Genomic DNA, 18,486 nt, shown 5'->3' with positions numbered 1-18,486 from the left:
CAATTCCATGGGGCCCTGCAGGCTCACACACTCACAGCTACACGGGAGGTGAATAAAGGCCGGAGAGGAAGCCAGACAGGATTTGCTTCTTTTGCTTGCACCACAATGCAGTGCTGAAAGAGGAGGAATCTACATAAAAACGCCTTCCTGGCAACGCCCAAATGCCCTGCTGCCATGCAGATAAACACTGGCAGCGGCAGCAAGTGCATGCCCACAGCCACCCCTTGTTCCTTCACACCTTGTATCAGCTGTAATCCAGTCCAGTCCAGTGCTGCCTGCTGAGCAGCACTGACCAACACTGCCTGGGCCCAGGCTTTTATCTCTGAGGCCCCATTATGACGTCAGAAAGCTGGCTCTGGAATCCTGAGGGCTCCACTATGACACGTGCAAAGTTCCGTCTGAACTTTATATAAGACGGTGAGGCTCAGTCAGTCACTCAGTGTTGCCTGAGAGGGCAACACTGCAACAGCCGGCCGCCAGGCTGTCTTTTTTTTGCACAGCTAGTTGCCTCCAGGAGGCCACAAGAGGGAGACAAGGGACTGCAAAATGGAAAATAGGCATCCACCAACTTTACAGACAACTTCTCCTTGCTCCTACAACCTCCATCCTTGCACAGTTTGTTATTCTTCTAGGTAACATAGTAACAAATCCAAATTGCTGCTCTCTTTGTAGGCAAGCAAGGCTTTGTTGCAACTGCAATTCTTACTTCTTCTTGAAATGTAGGGACGACAGTACATTCCATCACATCCATCTAGTGTACACAGGTAGGTCCATTGTGGCGGGCAGGCGAGCGGGCGGGCTGCTTTATTGGCTGTTTGCTGTTCCCCTACTCCACTCCACTATTTGACTGTTGTGCTGCATCAATCAATCAATCAATCAATCAATCAATCAATCAATCAATCAATCAGTGGCTGGCTCAGGTGCAGCTCTTTAACTTACCTAAAAGGGAGGGCGGAGAGAAGACAAGGAAGGTGAATGAGGTGTTCCAATGTGAAATGCCGGAAACACAGAAACACAGACGACACACAACAAGAGGTGGCAATCTATTCATTAATTGCATTTAATCAATGAGCTCATTATCACTCATGCATTGTCCAACAGGTGTTGAAATAATGGGATTAAAAGGGGAGATCCCTTCAGAAAGACAGAAACAATAGCAAAGACAAAAAACACTTTTGGAATCTGCTTTTAGTCAACACATAAGGAAAGGGTGCACCGGTCCTGGAAATACTGCAATACCAGGTCAATGCGTGGAGTGGACAGAGCAAGCTCTATTTCCATCTCCCTGTTCTAAAAATCCATTTAATATATGGTCCCCAGATAGGGGACGTATCAGATATTAAACTGATAAGAACAGATACTACACTTGATCTTAGCCAAAAGGCCGAGAAGCGATAACCCGAACGGGCCGCGCGTTGCCCGAGCCTGCCTGATACTGCTGTTCAGCCCTTGCAGCGATTCAGCCTACTTCTAGGCAATTCCATGGGGCCCTGCAGGCTCACACACTCACAGCTACACGGGAGGTGAATAAAGGCCGGAGAGGAAGCCAGACAGGATTTGCTTCTTTTGCTTGCACCACAATGCAGTGCTGAAAGAGGAGGAATCTACATAAAAACGCCTTCCTGGCAACGCCCAAATGCCCTGCTGCCATGCAGATAAACACTGGCAGCGGCAGCAAGTGCATGCCCACAGCCACCCCTTGTTCCTTCACACCTTGTATCAGCTGTAATCCAGTCCAGTCCAGTGCTGCCTGCTGAGCAGCACTGACCAACACTGCCTGGGCCCAGGCTTTTATCTCTGAGGCCCCATTATGATGTCAGAAAGCTGGCTCTGGAATCCTGAGGGCTCCACTATGACACGTGCAAAGTTCCGTCTGAACTTTATATAAGACGGTGAGGCTCAGTCAGTCACTCAGTGTTGCCTGAGAGGGCAACACTGCAACAGCCGGCCGCCAGGCTGTCTTTTTTTTGCACAGCTAGTTGCCTCCAGGAGGCCACAAGAGGGAGACAAGGGACTGCAAAATGGAAAATAGGCATCCACCAACTTTACAGACAACTTCTCCTTGCTCCTACAACCTCCATCCTTGCACAGTTTGTTATTCTTCTAGGTAACATAGTAACAAATCCAAATTGCTGCTCTCTTTGTAGGCAAGCAAGGCTTTGTTGCAACTGCAATTCTTACTTCTTCTTGAAATGTAGGGACGACAGTACATTCCATCACATCCATCTAGTGTACACAGGTAGGTCCATTGTGGCGGGCAGGCGAGCGGGCGGGCTGCTTTATTGGCTGTTTGCTGTTCCCCTACTCCACTCCACTATTTGACTGTTGTGCTGCATCAATCAATCAATCAATCAATCAATCAATCAATCAATCAATCAATCAATCAATCAATCAGTGGCTGGCTCAGGTGCAGCTCTTTAACTTACCTAAAAGGGAGGGCGGAGAGAAGACAAGGAAGGTGAATGAGGTGTTCCAATGTGAAATGCCGGAAACACAGAAACACAGACGACACACAACAAGAGGTGGCAATCTATTCATTAATTGCATTTAATCAATGAGCTCATTATCACTCATGCATTGTCCAACAGGTGTTGAAATAATGGGATTAAAAGGGGAGATCCCTTCAGAAAGACAGAAACAATAGCAAAGACAAAAAACACTTTTGGAATCTGCTTTTAGTCAACACATAAGGAAAGGGTGCACCGGTCCTGGAAATACTGCAATACCAGGTCAATGCGTGGAGTGGACAGAGCAAGCTCTATTTCCATCTCCCTGTTCTAAAAATCCATTTAATATATGGTCCCCAGATAGGGGACGTATCAGATATTAAACTGATAAGAACAGATACTACACTTGATCTTAGCCAAAAGGCCGAGAAGCGATAACCCGAACGGGCCGCGCGTTGCCCGAGCCTGCCCGATACTGCTGTTCAGCCCTTGCAGCGATTCAGCCTACTTCTAGGCAATTCCATGGGGCCCTGCAGGCTCACACACTCACAGCTACACGGGAGGTGAATAAAGGCCGGAGAGGAAGCCAGACAGGATTTGCTTCTTTTGCTTGCACCACAATGCAGTGCTGAAAGAGGAGGAATCTACATAAAAACGCCTTCCTGGCAACGCCCAAATACCCTGCTGCCATGCAGATAAACACTGGCAGCGGCAGCAAGTGCATGCCCACAGCCACCCCTTGTTCCTTCACACCTTGTATCAGCTGTAATCCAGTCCAGTCCAGTGCTGCCTGCTGAGCAGCACTGACCAACACTGCCTGGGCCCAGGCTTTTATCTCTGAGGCCCCATTATGATGTCAGAAAGCTGGCTCTGGAATCCTGAGGGCTCCACTATGACACGTGCAAAGTTCCGTCTGAACTTTATATAAGACGGTGAGGCTCAGTCAGTCACTCAGTGTTGCCTGAGAGGGCAACACTGCAACAGCCGGCCGCCAGGCTGTCTTTTTTTTGCACAGCTAGTTGCCTCCAGGAGGCCACAAGAGGGAGACAAGGGACTGCAAAATGGAAAATAGGCATCCACCAACTTTACAGACAACTTCTCCTTGCTCCTACAACCTCCATCCTTGCACAGTTTGTTATTCTTCTAGGTAACATAGTAACAAATCCAAATTGCTGCTCTCTTTGTAGGCAAGCAAGGCTTTGTTGCAACTGCAATTCTTACTTCTTCTTGAAATGTAGGGACGACAGTACATTCCATCACATCCATCTAGTGTACACAGGTAGGTCCATTGTGGCGGGCAGGCGAGCGGGCGGGCTGCTTTATTGGCTGTTTGCTGTTCCCCTACTCCACTCCACTATTTGACTGTTGTGCTGCATCAATCAATCAATCAATCAATCAATCAATCAATCAATCAATCAATCAATCAATCAATCAATCAATCAATCAGTGGCTGGCTCAGGTGCAGCTCTTTAACTTACCTAAAAGGGAGGGCGGAGAGAAGACAAGGAAGGTGAATGAGGTGTTCCAATGTGAAATGCCGGAAACACAGAAACACAGACGACACACAACAAGAGGTGGCAATCTATTCATTAATTGCATTTAATCAATGAGCTCATTATCACTCATGCATTGTCCAACAGGTGTTGAAATAATGGGATTAAAAGGGGAGATCCCTTCAGAAAGACAGAAACAATAGCAAAGACAAAAAACACTTTTGGAATCTGCTTTTAGTCAACACATAAGGAAAGGGTGCACCGGTCCTGGAAATACTGCAATACCAGGTCAATGCGTGGAGTGGACAGAGCAAGCTCTATTTCCATCTCCCTGTTCTAAAAATCCATTTAATATATGGTCCCCAGATAGGGGACGTATCAGATATTAAACTGATAAGAACAGATACTACACTTGATCTTAGCCAAAAGGCCGAGAAGCGATAACCCGAACGGGCCGCGCGTTGCCCGAGCCTGCCCGATACTGCTGTTCAGCCCTTGCAGCGATTCAGCCTACTTCTAGGCAATTCCATGGGGCCCTGCAGGCTCACACACTCACAGCTACACGGGAGGTGAATAAAGGCCGGAGAGGAAGCCAGACAGGATTTGCTTCTTTTGCTTGCACCACAATGCAGTGCTGAAAGAGGAGGAATCTACATAAAAACGCCTTCCTGGCAACGCCCAAATGCCCTGCTGCCATGCAGATAAACACTGGCAGCGGCAGCAAGTGCATGCCCACAGCCACCCCTTGTTCCTTCACACCTTGGACTGCAAGGACCCATTATCCACTTTACCTGCCCAGGACCTTAACCATCCTTCTTTGAATTAACACACCAACACCTTCTTTATGCAAATGTGGAAGTGGCCACAGCTTTATTATTATTTACAACCATCGGCATGAAGACATATATATATTTATTTATTTTCTCTCCTCCTGAAATGCCGATGCTCCCTGTCTCCATCAGGCATGTAGGGTGCTACCTCCGTCTTCATCTGCCGTACTTTCCGCCAGCTGTGACATCTACGAAAAAACCAGAAAAACGCCAGAACAAGAATATAACCGTAGAAAAATTTTTTTTTTTAAAAACAAAACCAAAACCACCAGGGGAGGGAGGGCGGGTGTTTCTTCCACTGCAGCTTGAAGGTAAGAGGGCTTCCTGCTCCAAACCTCTGCCCTATATCTTCTTAACCACGCCCCTCTTACCCCTTGTTGACCAATCCTGATCCTGGGCATTATTTTAAACCGTTCCATCCTTTCTTAACCCCTTGCAGTCCCTGACACTCTCCCTAGGCGCTTCAGTGTCTACAAGACTGCAAGGACCCATTATCCACTTTACCTGCCCAGGACCTTAACCATCCTTCTTTGAATTAACACACCAACACCTTCTTTATGCAAATGTGGAAGTGGCCACAGCTTTATTATTATTTACAACCATCGGCATGAAGACATATATATATTTATTTATTTTCTCTCCTCCTGAAATGCCGATGCTCCCTGTCTCCATCAGGCATGTAGGGTGCTACCTCCGTCTTCATCTGCCGTACTTTCCGCCAAGAAGGGGGAACTGAGAAACCTACTCAGTCCCCCGACCACCCCCACCAAGCAACGCCAACCCTCTCTCGGCACCATCCAAGAGATCCAGTAAAAAGATATCGAGCCCGATATCATTCAGATGCACTCCATCCGGCGCCAGCAGATCTGCATTATCCCCCTCCAGGGATTGGTGTCGCAACCCGATCCCCCCTATAGAGCGAATGAACCGCGACACCCGCACATTAATTAACCTGCGCACTCTCTCCAACGCTGCCATATTCCTCGCTCCTCGCCACACCGTGCGCGCCACTATTTCGGACCAAACTATCACGCAACGGGCGAACAGATCCCGAAAACGCGCCAAATCAGTTCGTATGATTGACAATAACTCCGCCATTTTCACTTGGCCGATATAATTTCCACCCGCATGGATGATTAGGACAACAGGTCCGTACGTGTGCCTTGTAACTGCCACTACTTCTGGCAGTAACTGCACCCACCGTAATCCCCGGACACCTCTCCAATGGACGTCGGCCTGTGCGAGGCCCAAATTCGGACCTAATGGCCTTCGACCCGCTCGAACCGCTGCCCAGTGCACATACGAATGCCCCAAGATCCACACTTGGGGGCGCCGCAACCCTAACAAAGAAATTAAGCTACATTCCGGTCAAATGAAAATTACCGGCAGGGTTAACATAACACTCCATGTAACAGGAAGGAAAACAGGGGGGGGGGGGAAGGGGAGGGGGCGACACTTTCTTATGAAAACTTCCAGCTTACACCATCTTTAAAACCAGATCAGGTCGCACATATGACTTATAGCTATTAGAGCGCCATCTACCCAGACTCATGATAGCCGCTGAATCCAAACCCAAGGCATCCGCCTCAGTTGCCGCACCTATCCTAAATGAATGTGTACCAAAATCGCCCGGCGGCAAACCTAGATACCTCAAGCCGGCCTTAAAAATCGCCTCAAATTGAAAACGCGACATCGCGGATCCATCCTGATGGATCAAGAATTGAGTCCCGGGCACTCGGACCAACACGAATTCCTGGACCCATTTTACCGGGCAATACTGCCCCCCAATCCTCCCAATCGACAGCCAAGCCCCCTTTCCTACCACATCAGTCTTTGACCTCCGCACACAGACCCTGAGAGAATCTCCCAACGTTACTACATCCGATCCGAGAAGACCACCGCTCGCACTTACTCTGTGCGGAACCAGCTCACTAACCCGTAACGCGGCAAAGAAAGCCAACGAAAACGCCGCGCCGAACAAGGACACTTCATATTCATCCCGACACACAAAACATAAAACGGCTAGAAGCCGACCCAAAAGTGAAAAAGATACTGGCCGCCTCGTGTCCCTTGAACACGCCTCTTTTTTCCACCCTTTTAAAGACTGCCGAACTACAAATTCTTTTGTAACATCTCTGCATCCCCACAATTTTAACATAAAGGCCACTCCTGCTAAAAACTTGCTCGCCGTGGCCGCACTACCCCCTTCCTGACGTATTTGTACCAAACTTGCTAACGTGACGTCCAGGTGACACCCCTCCTGTGATGGGAAGTCATTCCCCGCAATCTCCAACCACCGATCCCACGCTCTGCAATGACTCTTCCAAGTCGCCGGTACCACCGAACCCCTCAACAGTCTCATAAGTTGTCCTCAACCAGGGCCCATAAGTGAAGGGGGGGGGGACACCCCTTCTGCCAAAGCTGCCGGGTGCAATTCCCGAAACCGGGACATCTGTGAACGAGACAAAGCATCAGCCATCACATTACTGACACCCGGAACATGTTTTGCACGAAACCACACATTCAAACGCAAACACTTCAAAACCAACCGTCTTAATAAAGCTAATACCGGCAACGAACTAGACGACAACCCGTTCACCGCATGCACCACCGCCATGTTGTCTGTCCAAAATACAATCCTCTTGTTCACCATCACGCTACCCCATAACTCTATTGCAACTATAATAGGAAACAATTCCAATAGCGTTAAATTACGTAAGACTCCCAAATCACTCCAATGCAAGGGCCAAGGGGATCTACACCAACTTCGGCCCAAAATTGCTCCAAAACCATCACTTCCGGCTGCATCCGTAAATAATTCCAAATCTACATTAGACAACTCAGCGTCCTGACACACCGACCTCCCGTTAAACGAACTCAAAAAGGAATGCCAGACAAACAAATCCTTCCTCATACAAGAGGTTACCCGGATAAAATGATTTGGCTTCGAGATACCTCTAGTGGCTAAAGACAAACGCCTAGAAAAAACACGACCCATTGGAATTATACGACAAGCAAACACCAGCAATCCCATTAACGACTGTAACTGTTTTAACGTCACTTTTTTCGACCCCATGACCTGGTCAACCTGCGTCACTAGCCTTGCCAATTTATCATCCGGCAACCGAAAAATCATCCGCTCGCTATCTATTTCGATACCCAAAAATGACAAAACCGTTACAGGACCTTCCGTCTTATCCTCGGAAATAGGTACCCCGAAACGCGACATCACCTGTCGAAACACTCTCAGCAACGTGCTGCACAACCCCGACCCCCCCGGGCCCACAAAAAGAAAATCATCCAGATAATGAATGACCGAGTCACAACCAGACTCCAAACGAACTACCCACTCTAAAAATGACGCAAACATCTCAAAGTAACTGCATGATATTGAACAACCCATAGGAAGGCACATATCCACGTAAAACCCTTTGTCTAAACAACAACCCAGCAGGTGAAAACACTCCGGATGAACCGGCAGCAAACGAAAGGCCGCTTCAATATCAGATTTGGCTAACAACGCCCCTTGTCCAGCCGCCTGTACCAACCTTACTGCAACATCAAAAGACGTATACGAAACCGCCGCCTCCGCCCTAGAAATACCGTCATTAACAGAACCACCGCGAGGAAAAGAAAGGTGATGAATCAGCCTAAACTTTCCTCGTTCCTTCTTTGGAACTAAACCAAGGGGGGAAACTCGCAGATTCGTATACGGCGGCTCGCTGAATGGACCTGCCATTCTTCCTAATTCCACTTCTTTAGCTAATTTTAGCGCGCAATGCCCACATTCTCATTGATCGACTTCAAATTGTCAGCCAATGACAATGTCGCAGAATATTCAAAAGGAATCTCAAAACCAAACGAAAACCCGTTAGTGAGCACCTCTGCTTCCCGCCTCCTGTGGTACCGCTCTAACCATGGGCCCATCTCGAGCACGTTCACCGGCGTTCTCCGCTGCGCCGGAAGGAGGTGCCTTGACCGGCTGCTTACCTCTCCGGAAACACCGGAGCGCCGAATGAGCGCCCCCACAGATGGAGCATTCATGTCGAAATTTGCACGTGGCAAAGAAACGACAGTGGCCCTCATTGTAGAGCCAACAGGCACCTGTGGGCCTAGCGGCCGCAACTCCAGGGGCGGGGCCCGGCGCTGCGGCCGCACTGGGAAAGGGGCGTTGTTGCCTACTCCCTTGCGCTAAAATAAGCTGCAACCACACGTCCGTTGCCTTCGTCGCCCAACTAATCTCAGGCGACAAAGCCAAACGTCGCCGAAATTCTTCATCATATCGCCACCAGGCCGCACCACCGTGCAGCCTGTGGGCGCTGAAAATTGTGTCAAAATAGACAAACAACTCGGCCCCTTTTCCAGGGTAGCGTTGGCAAATAACATGAGCCAGTGTAGCGTAACACTGTACCCAGTTGCCAAATGTTTTTGCTACTTTTGCTTTCCTATCCGAACCTCTCTCAAAGCCCCGCTCCTTGTCGACAGTCACCTGCTCCACCGAGACCAAGGACCAAATATCCACAAATTCATTCCTCCAAATCTTGTCCTTGACCTCAGCTGACAAATGAGTCCCGAGAGGAGCGACTCCACAAAACAATGAATCTCTAAACGTCAAACTAGCTAAAGCATTCTCTTTCTCAGACGGGGGCATAGCTCCCTCTGGTGGCACAGAGGGACACGACGTTCCCTCATTCACTTTCAACCCAGCCACCACGGCTTTTAAAACAGAAATCAAATCCGCACCCGCTGCATTAGGTTTATTAAGCCATGCGTCACCGCAGGCCGACTCACCGCTCCCAGAGGTCCCACCGACTCCAGAGGGTCCTTCAGCCACTTGCCGCGGCACTGGAACCACGGCCTGCACCTCCTCCACCGGCCCGGCGGGAGGTACAACCTGGGACAGCTGCTCCTGATCCACCGACAAGCGCTGCACCTCCCGGCGTCGACTGCGTCTCTGCGGCCGTGAGGATCTCCTCGACGACCTCCTCCATGATCCGGATGATGCGGACGTCGTCGCAGACGAGGAGGAGAAACCATCGCTGGAAGACGAGGAATACCGTCGACCACGCCTCTTCCCGTCACCTGACCTGCGACGTCCATGATGGCCGTGCCGGCGATGTCCACCAGCCCGGCGTTTCCTCCCTCGCCTGGAACGCTCCCTTCTTGGACCTGCAGGAGAGAAAGATGACAAGGCAGGAGAAGGGCAAATAGCATCCAAAACACCCTCACTCCTATCTTTCCTAGCACACTCCCCCCCTGCCCCTGACCCGTGCTGACAGGGGCCCGGGGGGGACCGGAGTGGAGAAGCGACAGGCACCGCAGAAGCCCCCGCCCCCTGGCTGGGCTGCTTGCTCACCGTCCGCCTCCCCGCACCCGCCGCCATCTTCTTTTTTCGTGCGCCGCCATCTTGTGTCCTGGCTGCACTGCGCCTGCCAGGACGTCCCGCCCCTGTTCCCCCCGCCGCCAATTCTGGCTGCGTAGAGAACAGCACGGGGAAAGATGGCGCCGACCCCGGCTGCACACAGGCCCCAGAAGCAAGTCCCAGCTCCTGTGAACATGCCGCATGGTAAGCGACCATGTCGGACCAGTCGCCTGAGTCCGCCATATTCACCCCACTGTCACGATAGTCGGCCGCTGCCTCCGCGCCCGCATCAGCAGCTCGAGGCGGGTTGTACCGTGCCCGTGCCGGTTTAACAGCCGCCCTCTTACCGCCATGGGGAAGGACGCCAGCGCGACGAGTGGACGGGGGGGGAGGGGGGCACTATGTCGACCGACGAAGCACCCGTCGACATAGGCCTAGGGGACCTGCTGGGACCACCGCATGACTGTGCAGCAGTCACAGCACCCCTCATAGCAACAGGGCTAGGGCTTAGTCTAACCGGAGGGCGTGTAACGCGCTGCGGCCTACCTCGGGTAGCCGCTCCCGACTGTTCCGTGCCCCGATCAGCTCCTCGCCTCTCTCCTTCCTCCAACAGGGATTCCAGCCAGGCAGGCCCCTCTGCCGCTACCCGCTGTGCCACCTTCCGCAACAGTTCTTCTGCCATCTTCTTAACGACCACGCTCTGAATCTCCACAGCAGCAGCAAAGGTGTTTCTTCCACTGCAGCTTGAAGGTAAGAGGGCTTCCTGCTCCAAACCTCTGCCCTATATCTTCTTAACCACGCCCCTCTTACCCCTTGTTGACCAATCCTGATCCTGGGCATTATTTTAAACCGTTCCATCCTTTCTTAACCCCTTGCAGTCCCTGACACTCTCCCTAGGCGCTTCAGTGTCTACAATATCAGCTGTAATCCAGTCCAGTCCAGTGCTGCCTGCTGAGCAGCACTGACCAACACTGCCTGGGCCCAGGGCTTTTATCTCTGAGGCCCCATTATGATGTCAGAAAGCTGGCTCTGGAATCCTGAGGGCTCCACTATGACACGTGCAAAGTTCCGTCTGAACTTTATATAAGACGGTGAGGCTCAGTCAGTCACTCAGTGTTGCCTGAGAGGGCAACACTGCAACAGCCGGCCGCCAGGCTGTCTTTTTTTTGCACAGCTAGTTGCCTCCAGGAGGCCACAAGAGGGAGACAAGGGACTGCAAAATGGAAAATAGGCATCCACCAACTTTACAGACAACTTCTCCTTGCTCCTACAACCTCCATCCTTGCACAGTTTGTTATTCTTCTAGGTAACATAGTAACAAATCCAAATTGCTGCTCTCTTTGTAGGCAAGCAAGGCTTTGTTGCAACTGCAATTCTTACTTCTTCTTGAAATGTAGGGACGACAGTACATTCCATCACATCCATCTAGTGTACACAGGTAGGTCCATTGTGGCGGGCAGGTGAGCGGGCGGGCTGCTTTATTGGCTGTTTGCTGTTCCCCTACTCCACTCCACTATTTGACTGTTGTGCTGCATCAATCAATCAATCAATCAATCAATCAATCATCAATCAGTGGCTGGCTCAGGTGCAGCTCTTTAACTTACCTAAAAGGGAGGGCGGAGAGAAGACAAGGAAGGTGAATGAGGTGTTCCAATGTGAAATGCCGGAAACACAGAAACACAGACGACACACAACAAGAGGTGGCAATCTATTCATTAATTGCATTTAATCAATGAGCTCATTATCACTCATGCATTGTCCAACAGGTGTTGAAATAATGGGATTAAAAGGGGAGATCCCTTCAGAAAGACAGAAACAATAGCAAAGACAAAAAACACTTTTGGAATCTGCTTTTAGTCAACACATAAGGAAAGGGTGCACCGGTCCTGGAAATACTGCAATACCAGGTCAATGCGTGGAGTGGACAGAGCAAGCTCTATTTCCATCTCCCTGTTCTAAAAATCCATTTAATATATGGTCCCCAGATAGGGGACGTATCAGATATTAAACTGATAAGAACAGATACTACACTTGATCTTAGCCAAAAGGCCGAGAAGCGATAACCCGAACGGGCCGCGCGTTGCCCGAGCCTGCCCGATACTGCTGTTCAGCCCTTGCAGCGATTCAGCCTACTTCTAGGCAATTCCATGGGGCCCTGCAGGCTCACACACTCACAGCTACACGGGAGGTGAATAAAGGCCGGAGAGGAAGCCAGACAGGATTTGCTTCTTTTGCTTGCACCACAATGCAGTGCTGAAAGAGGAGGAATCTACATAAAAACGCCTTCCTGGCAACGCCCAAATGCCCTGCTGCCATGCAGATAAACACTGGCAGCGGCAGCAAGTGCATGCCCACAGCCACCCCTTGTTCCTTCACACCTTGTATCAGCTGTAATCCAGTCCAGTCCAGTGCTGCCTGCTGAGCAGCACTGACCAACACTGCCTGGGCCCAGGCTTTTATCTCTGAGGCCCCATTATGATGTCAGAAAGCTGGCTCTGGAATCCTGAGGGCTCCACTATGACACGTGCAAAGTTCCGTCTGAACTTTATATAAGACGGTGAGGCTCAGTCAGTCACTCAGTGTTGCCTGAGAGGGCAACACTGCAACAGCCGGCCGCCAGGCTGTCTTTTTTTTGCACAGCTAGTTGCCTCCAGGAGGCCACAAGAGGGAGACAAGGGACTGCAAAATGGAAAATAGGCATCCACCAACTTTACAGACAACTTCTCCTTGCTCCTACAACCTCCATCCTTGCACAGTTTGTTATTCTTCTAGGTAACATAGTAACAAATCCAAATTGCTGCTCTCTTTGTAGGCAAGCAAGGCTTTGTTGCAACTGCAATTCTTACTTCTTCTTGAAATGTAGGGACGACAGTACATTCCATCACATCCATCTAGTGTACACAGGTAGGTCCATTGTGGCGGGCAGGCGAGCGGGCGGGCTGCTTTATTGGCTGTTTGCTGTTCCCCTACTCCACTCCACTATTTGACTGTTGTGCTGCATCAATCAATCAATCAATCAATCAATCAATCAATCAATCAATCAATCAATCAATCAATCAGTGGCTGGCTCAGGTGCAGCTCTTTAACTTACCTAAAAGGGAGGGCGGAGAGAAGACAAGGAAGGTGAATGAGGTGTTCCAATGTGAAATGCCGGAAACACAGAAACACAGACGACACACAACAAGAGGTGGCAATCTATTCATTAATTGCATTTAATCAATGAGCTCATTATCACACATGCATTGTCCAACAGGTGTTGAAATAATGGGATTAAAAGGGGAGATCCCTTCAGAAAGACAGAAACAATAGCAAAGACAAAAAACACTTTTGGAATCTGCTTTTAGTCAACACATAAGGAAAGGGTGCACCGGTCCTGGAAATACTGCAATACCAGGTCAATGCGTGGAGTGGACAGAGCAAGCTCTATTTCCATCTCCCTGTTCTAAAAATCCATTTAATATATGGTCCCCAGATAGGGGACGTATCAGATATTAAACTGATAAGAACAGATACTACACTTGATCTTAGCCAAAAGGCCGAGAAGCGATAACCCGAACGGGCCGCGCGTTGCCCGAGCCTGCCCGATACTGCTGTTCAGCCCTTGCAGCGATTCAGCCTACTTCTAGGCAATTCCATGGGGCCCTGCAGGCTCACACACTCACAGCTACACGGGAGGTGAATAAAGGCCGGAGAGGAAGCCAGACAGGATTTGCTTCTTTTGCTTGCACCACAATGCAGTGCTGAAAGAGGAGGAATCTACATAAAAACGCCTTCCTGGCAACGCCCAAATGCCCTGCTGCCATGCAGATAAACACTGGCAGCGGCAGCAAGTGCATGCCCACAGCCACCCCTTGTTCCTTCACACCTTGTATCAGCTGTAATCCAGTCCAGTCCAGTGCTGCCTGCTGAGCAGCACTGACCAACACTGCCTGGGCCCAGGCTTTTATCTCTGAGGCCCCATTATGATGTCAGAAAGCTGGCTCTGGAATCCTGAGGGCTCCACTATGACACGTGCAAAGTTCCGTCTGAACTTTATATAAGACGGTGAGGCTCAGTCAGTCACTCAGTGTTGCCTGAGAGGGCAACACTGCAACAGCCGGCCGCCAGGCTGTCTTTTTTTTGCACAGCTAGTTGCCTCCAGGAGGCCACAAGAGGGAGACAAGGGACTGCAAAATGGAAAATAGGCATCCACCAACTTTACAGACAACTTCTCCTTGCTCCTACAACCTCCATCCTTGCACAGTTTGTTATTCTTCTAGGTAACATAGTAACAAATCCAAATTGCTGCTCTCTTTGTAGGCAAGCAAGGCTTTGTTGCAACTGCAATTCTTACTTCTTCTTGAAATGTAGGGACGACAGTACATTCCATCACATCCATCTAGTGTACACAGGTAGGTCCATTGTGGCGGGCAGGCGAGCGGGCGGGCTGCTTTATTGGCTGTTTGCTGTTCCCCTACTCCACTCCACTATTTGACTGTTGTGCTGCATCAATCAATCAATCAATCAATCAATCAATCAATCAATCAGTGGCTGGCTCAGGTGCAGCTCTTTAACTTACCTAAAAGGGAGGGCGGAGAGAAGACAAGGAAGGTGAATGAGGTGTTCCAATGTGAAATGCCGGAAACACAGAAACACAGACGACACACAACAAGAGGTGGCAATCTATTCATTAATTGCATTTAATCAATGAGCTCATTATCACTCATGCATTGTCCAACAGGTGTTGAAATAATGGGATTAAAAGGGGAGATCCCTTCAGAAAGACAGAAACAATAGCAAAGACAAAAAACACTTTTGGAATCTGCTTTTAGTCAACACATAAGGAAAGGGTGCACCGGTCCTGGAAATACTGCAATACCAGGTCAATGCGTGGAGTGGACAGAGCAAGCTCTATTTCCATCTCCCTGTTCTAAAAATCCATTTAATATATGGTCCCCAGATAGGGGACGTATCAGATATTAAACTGATAAGAACAGATACTACACTTGATCTTAGCCAAAAGGCCGAGAAGCGATAACCCGAACGGGCCGCGCGTTGCCCGAGCCTGCCCGATACTGCTGTTCAGCCCTTGCAGCGATTCAGCCTACTTCTAGGCAATTCCATGGGGCCCTGCAGGCTCACACACTCACAGCTACACGGGAGGTGAATAAAGGCCGGAGAGGAAGCCAGACAGGATTTGCTTCTTTTGCTTGCACCACAATGCAGTGCTGAAAGAGGAGGAATCTACATAAAAACGCCTTCCTGGCAACGCCCAAATGCCCTGCTGCCATGCAGATAAACACTGGCAGCGGCAGCAAGTGCATGCCCACAGCCACCCCTTGTTCCTTCACACCTTGTATCAGCTGTAATCCAGTCCAGTCCAGTGCTGCCTGCTGAGCAGCACTGACCAACACTGCCTGGGCCCAGGCTTTTATCTCTGAGGCCCCATTATGATGTCAGAAAGCTGGCTCTGGAATCCTGAGGGCTCCACTATGACACGTGCAAAGTTCCGTCTGAACTTTATATAAGACGGTGAGGCTCAGTCAGTCACTCAGTGTTGCCTGAGAGGGCAACACTGCAACAGCCGGCCGCCAGGCTGTCTTTTTTTTGCACAGCTAGTTGCCTCCAGGAGGCCACAAGAGGGAGACAAGGGACTGCAAAATGGAAAATAGGCATCCACCAACTTTACAGACAACTTCTCCTTGCTCCTACAACCTCCATCCTTGCACAGTTTGTTATTCTTCTAGGTAACATAGTAACAAATCCAAATTGCTGCTCTCTTTGTAGGCAAGCAAGGCTTTGTTGCAACTGCAATTCTTACTTCTTCTTGAAATGTAGGGACGACAGTACATTCCATCACATCCATCTAGTGTACACAGGTAGGTCCATTGTGGCGGGCAGGCGAGCGGGCGGGCTGCTTTATTGGCTGTTTGCTGTTCCCCTACTCCACTCCACTATTTGACTGTTGTGCTGCATCAATCAATCAATCAATCAATCAATCAATCAATCAATCAATCAATCAGTGGCTGGCTCAGGTGCAGCTCTTTAACTTACCTAAAAGGGAGGGCGGAGAGAAGACAAGGAAGGTGAATGAGGTGTTCCAATGTGAAATGCCGGAAACACAGAAACACAGACGACACACAACAAGAGGTGGCAATCTATTCATTAATTGCATTTAATCAATGAGCTCATTATCACTCATGCATTGTCCAACAGGTGTTGAAATAATGGGATTAAAAGGGGAGATCCCTTCAGAAAGACAGAAACAATAGCAAAGACAAAAAACACTTTTGGAATCTGCTTTTAGTCAACACATAAGGAAAGGGTGCTCCGGTCCTGGAAATACTGCAATACCAGGTCAATGCGTGGAGTGGACAGAGCAAGCTCTATTTCCATCTCCCTGTTCTAAAAATCCATTTAATATATGGTCCCCAGATAGGGGACGTATCAGATATTAAACTGATAAGAACAGATACTACACTTGATCTTAGCCAAAAGGCCGAGAAGCGATAACCCGAACGGGCCGCGCGTTGCCCGAGCCTGCCCGATACTGCTGTTCAGCCCTTGCAGCGATTCAGCCTACTTCTAGGCAATTCCATGGGGCCCTGCAGGCTCACACACTCACAGCTACACGGGAGGTGAATAAAGGCCGGAGAGGAAGCCAGACAGGATTTGCTTCTTTTGCTTGCACCACAATGCAGTGCTGAAAGAGGAGGAATCTACATAAAAACGCCTTCCTGGCAACGCCCAAATGCCCTGCTGCCATGCAGATAAACACTGGCAGCGGCAGCAAGTGCATGCCCACAGCCACCCCTTGTTCCTTCACACCTTGTATCAGCTGTAATCCAGTCCAGTCCAGTGCTGCCTGCTGAGCAGCACTGACCAACACTGCCTGGGCCCAGGCTTTTATCTCTGAGGCCCCATTATGATGTCAGAAAGCTGGCTCTGGAATCCTGAGGGCTCCACTATGACACGTGCAAAGTTCCGTCTGAACTTTATATAAGACGGTGAGGCTCAGTCAGTCACTCAGTGTTGCCTGAGAGGGCAACACTGCAACAGCCGGCCGCCAGGCTGTCTTTTTTTTGCACAGCTAGTTGCCTCCAGGAGGCCACAAGAGGGAGACAAGGGACTGCAAAATGGAAAATAGGCATCCACCAACTTTACAGACAACTTCTCCTTGCTCCTACAACCTCCATCCTTGCACAGTTTGTTATTCTTCTAGGTAACATAGTAACAAATCCAAATTGCTGCTCTCTTTGTAGGCAAGCAAGGCTTTGTTGCAACTGCAATTCTTACTTCTTCTTGAAATGTAGGGACGACAGTACATTCCATCACATCCATCTAGTGTACACAGGTAGGTCTATTGTGGCGGGCAGGCGAGCGGGCGGGCTGCTTTATTGGCTGTTTGCTGTTCCCCTACTCCACTCCACTATTTGACTGTTGTGCTGCATCAATCAATCAATCAATCAATCAATCAATCAATCAATCAATCAATCAATCAATCAATCAATCAGTGGCTGGCTCAGGTGCAGCTCTTTAACTTACCTAAAAGGGAGGGCGGAGAGAAGACAAGGAAGGTGAATGAGGTGTTCCAATGTGAAATGCCGGAAACACAGAAACACAGACGACACACAACAAGAGGTGGCAATCTATTCATTAATTGCATTTAATCAATGAGCTCATTATCACTCATGCATTGTCCAACAGGTGTTGAAATAATGGGATTAAAAGGGGAGATCCCTTCAGAAAGACAGAAACAATAGCAAAGACAAAAAACACTTTTGGAATCTGCTTTTAGTCAACACATAAGGAAAGGGTGCACCGGTCCTGGAAATACTGCAATACCAGGTCAATGCGTGGAGTGGACAGAGCAAGCTCTATTTCCATCTCCCTGTTCTAAAAATCCATTTAATATATGGTCCCCAGATAGGGGACGTATCAGATATTAAACTGATAAGAACAGATACTACACTTGATCTTAGCCAAAAGGCCGAGAAGCGATAACCCGAACGGGCCGCGCGTTGCCCGAGCCTGCCCGATACTGCTGTTCAGCCCTTGCAGCGATTCAGCCTACTTCTAGGCAATTCCATGGGGCCCTGCAGGCTCACACACTCACAGCTACACGGGAGGTGAATAAAGGCCGGAGAGGAAGCCAGACAGGATTTGCTTCTTTTGCTTGCACCACAATGCAGTGCTGAAAGAGGAGGAATCTACATAAAAACGCCTTCCTGGCAACGCCCAAATGCCCTGCTGCCATGCAGATAAACACTGGCAGCGGCAGCAAGTGCATGCCCACAGCCACCCCTTGTTCCTTCACACCTTGTATCAGCTGTAATCCAGTCCAGTCCAGTGCTGCCTGCTGAGCAGCACTGACC

General features: G+C 49.6%; 8 non-coding genes across 8 annotated transcripts; all 8 read right to left on the bottom strand.

The window, feature by feature from the left end:
- Window positions 1-1,205: 1,205 nt before the first annotated feature.
- On the bottom strand, window positions 1,206-1,396 carry LOC142697411 (U2 spliceosomal RNA). The gene has a single exon (XR_012865208.1). It is a non-coding gene; the product is annotated as a U2 spliceosomal RNA (small nuclear RNA).
- A 1,296-nt stretch (window positions 1,397-2,692) lies between these two features.
- On the bottom strand, window positions 2,693-2,883 carry LOC142697409 (U2 spliceosomal RNA). Its single transcript, XR_012865206.1, has one exon. It is a non-coding gene; the product is annotated as a U2 spliceosomal RNA (small nuclear RNA).
- Window positions 2,884-4,191: 1,308 nt separating this feature from the next.
- On the bottom strand, window positions 4,192-4,382 carry LOC142697408 (U2 spliceosomal RNA). Its single transcript, XR_012865205.1, has one exon. It is a non-coding gene; the product is annotated as a U2 spliceosomal RNA (small nuclear RNA).
- A 7,620-nt stretch (window positions 4,383-12,002) lies between these two features.
- On the bottom strand, window positions 12,003-12,193 carry LOC142697407 (U2 spliceosomal RNA). The gene has a single exon (XR_012865204.1). It is a non-coding gene; the product is annotated as a U2 spliceosomal RNA (small nuclear RNA).
- A 1,296-nt stretch (window positions 12,194-13,489) lies between these two features.
- LOC142697405 (U2 spliceosomal RNA) lies at window positions 13,490-13,680 on the bottom strand. The gene has a single exon (XR_012865203.1). It is a non-coding gene; the product is annotated as a U2 spliceosomal RNA (small nuclear RNA).
- A 1,276-nt stretch (window positions 13,681-14,956) lies between these two features.
- LOC142697404 (U2 spliceosomal RNA) lies at window positions 14,957-15,147 on the bottom strand. Its single transcript, XR_012865202.1, has one exon. It is a non-coding gene; the product is annotated as a U2 spliceosomal RNA (small nuclear RNA).
- Window positions 15,148-16,431: 1,284 nt separating this feature from the next.
- LOC142697679 (U2 spliceosomal RNA) lies at window positions 16,432-16,622 on the bottom strand. The gene has a single exon (XR_012865450.1). It is a non-coding gene; the product is annotated as a U2 spliceosomal RNA (small nuclear RNA).
- A 1,300-nt stretch (window positions 16,623-17,922) lies between these two features.
- Window positions 17,923-18,113, bottom strand: LOC142697402 (U2 spliceosomal RNA). The gene has a single exon (XR_012865200.1). It is a non-coding gene; the product is annotated as a U2 spliceosomal RNA (small nuclear RNA).
- Window positions 18,114-18,486: the final 373 nt, after the last annotated feature.

Source organism: Rhinoderma darwinii, assembly GCF_050947455.1.
Source record: "Rhinoderma darwinii isolate aRhiDar2 chromosome 5 unlocalized genomic scaffold, aRhiDar2.hap1 SUPER_5_unloc_8, whole genome shotgun sequence".
Lineage (NCBI taxonomy): Eukaryota > Metazoa > Chordata > Amphibia > Anura > Rhinodermatidae > Rhinoderma > Rhinoderma darwinii.
The sequence above is the reverse complement of the archived record's forward strand: the minus strand, read 5'-3'. Positions and strand labels throughout refer to the sequence as shown.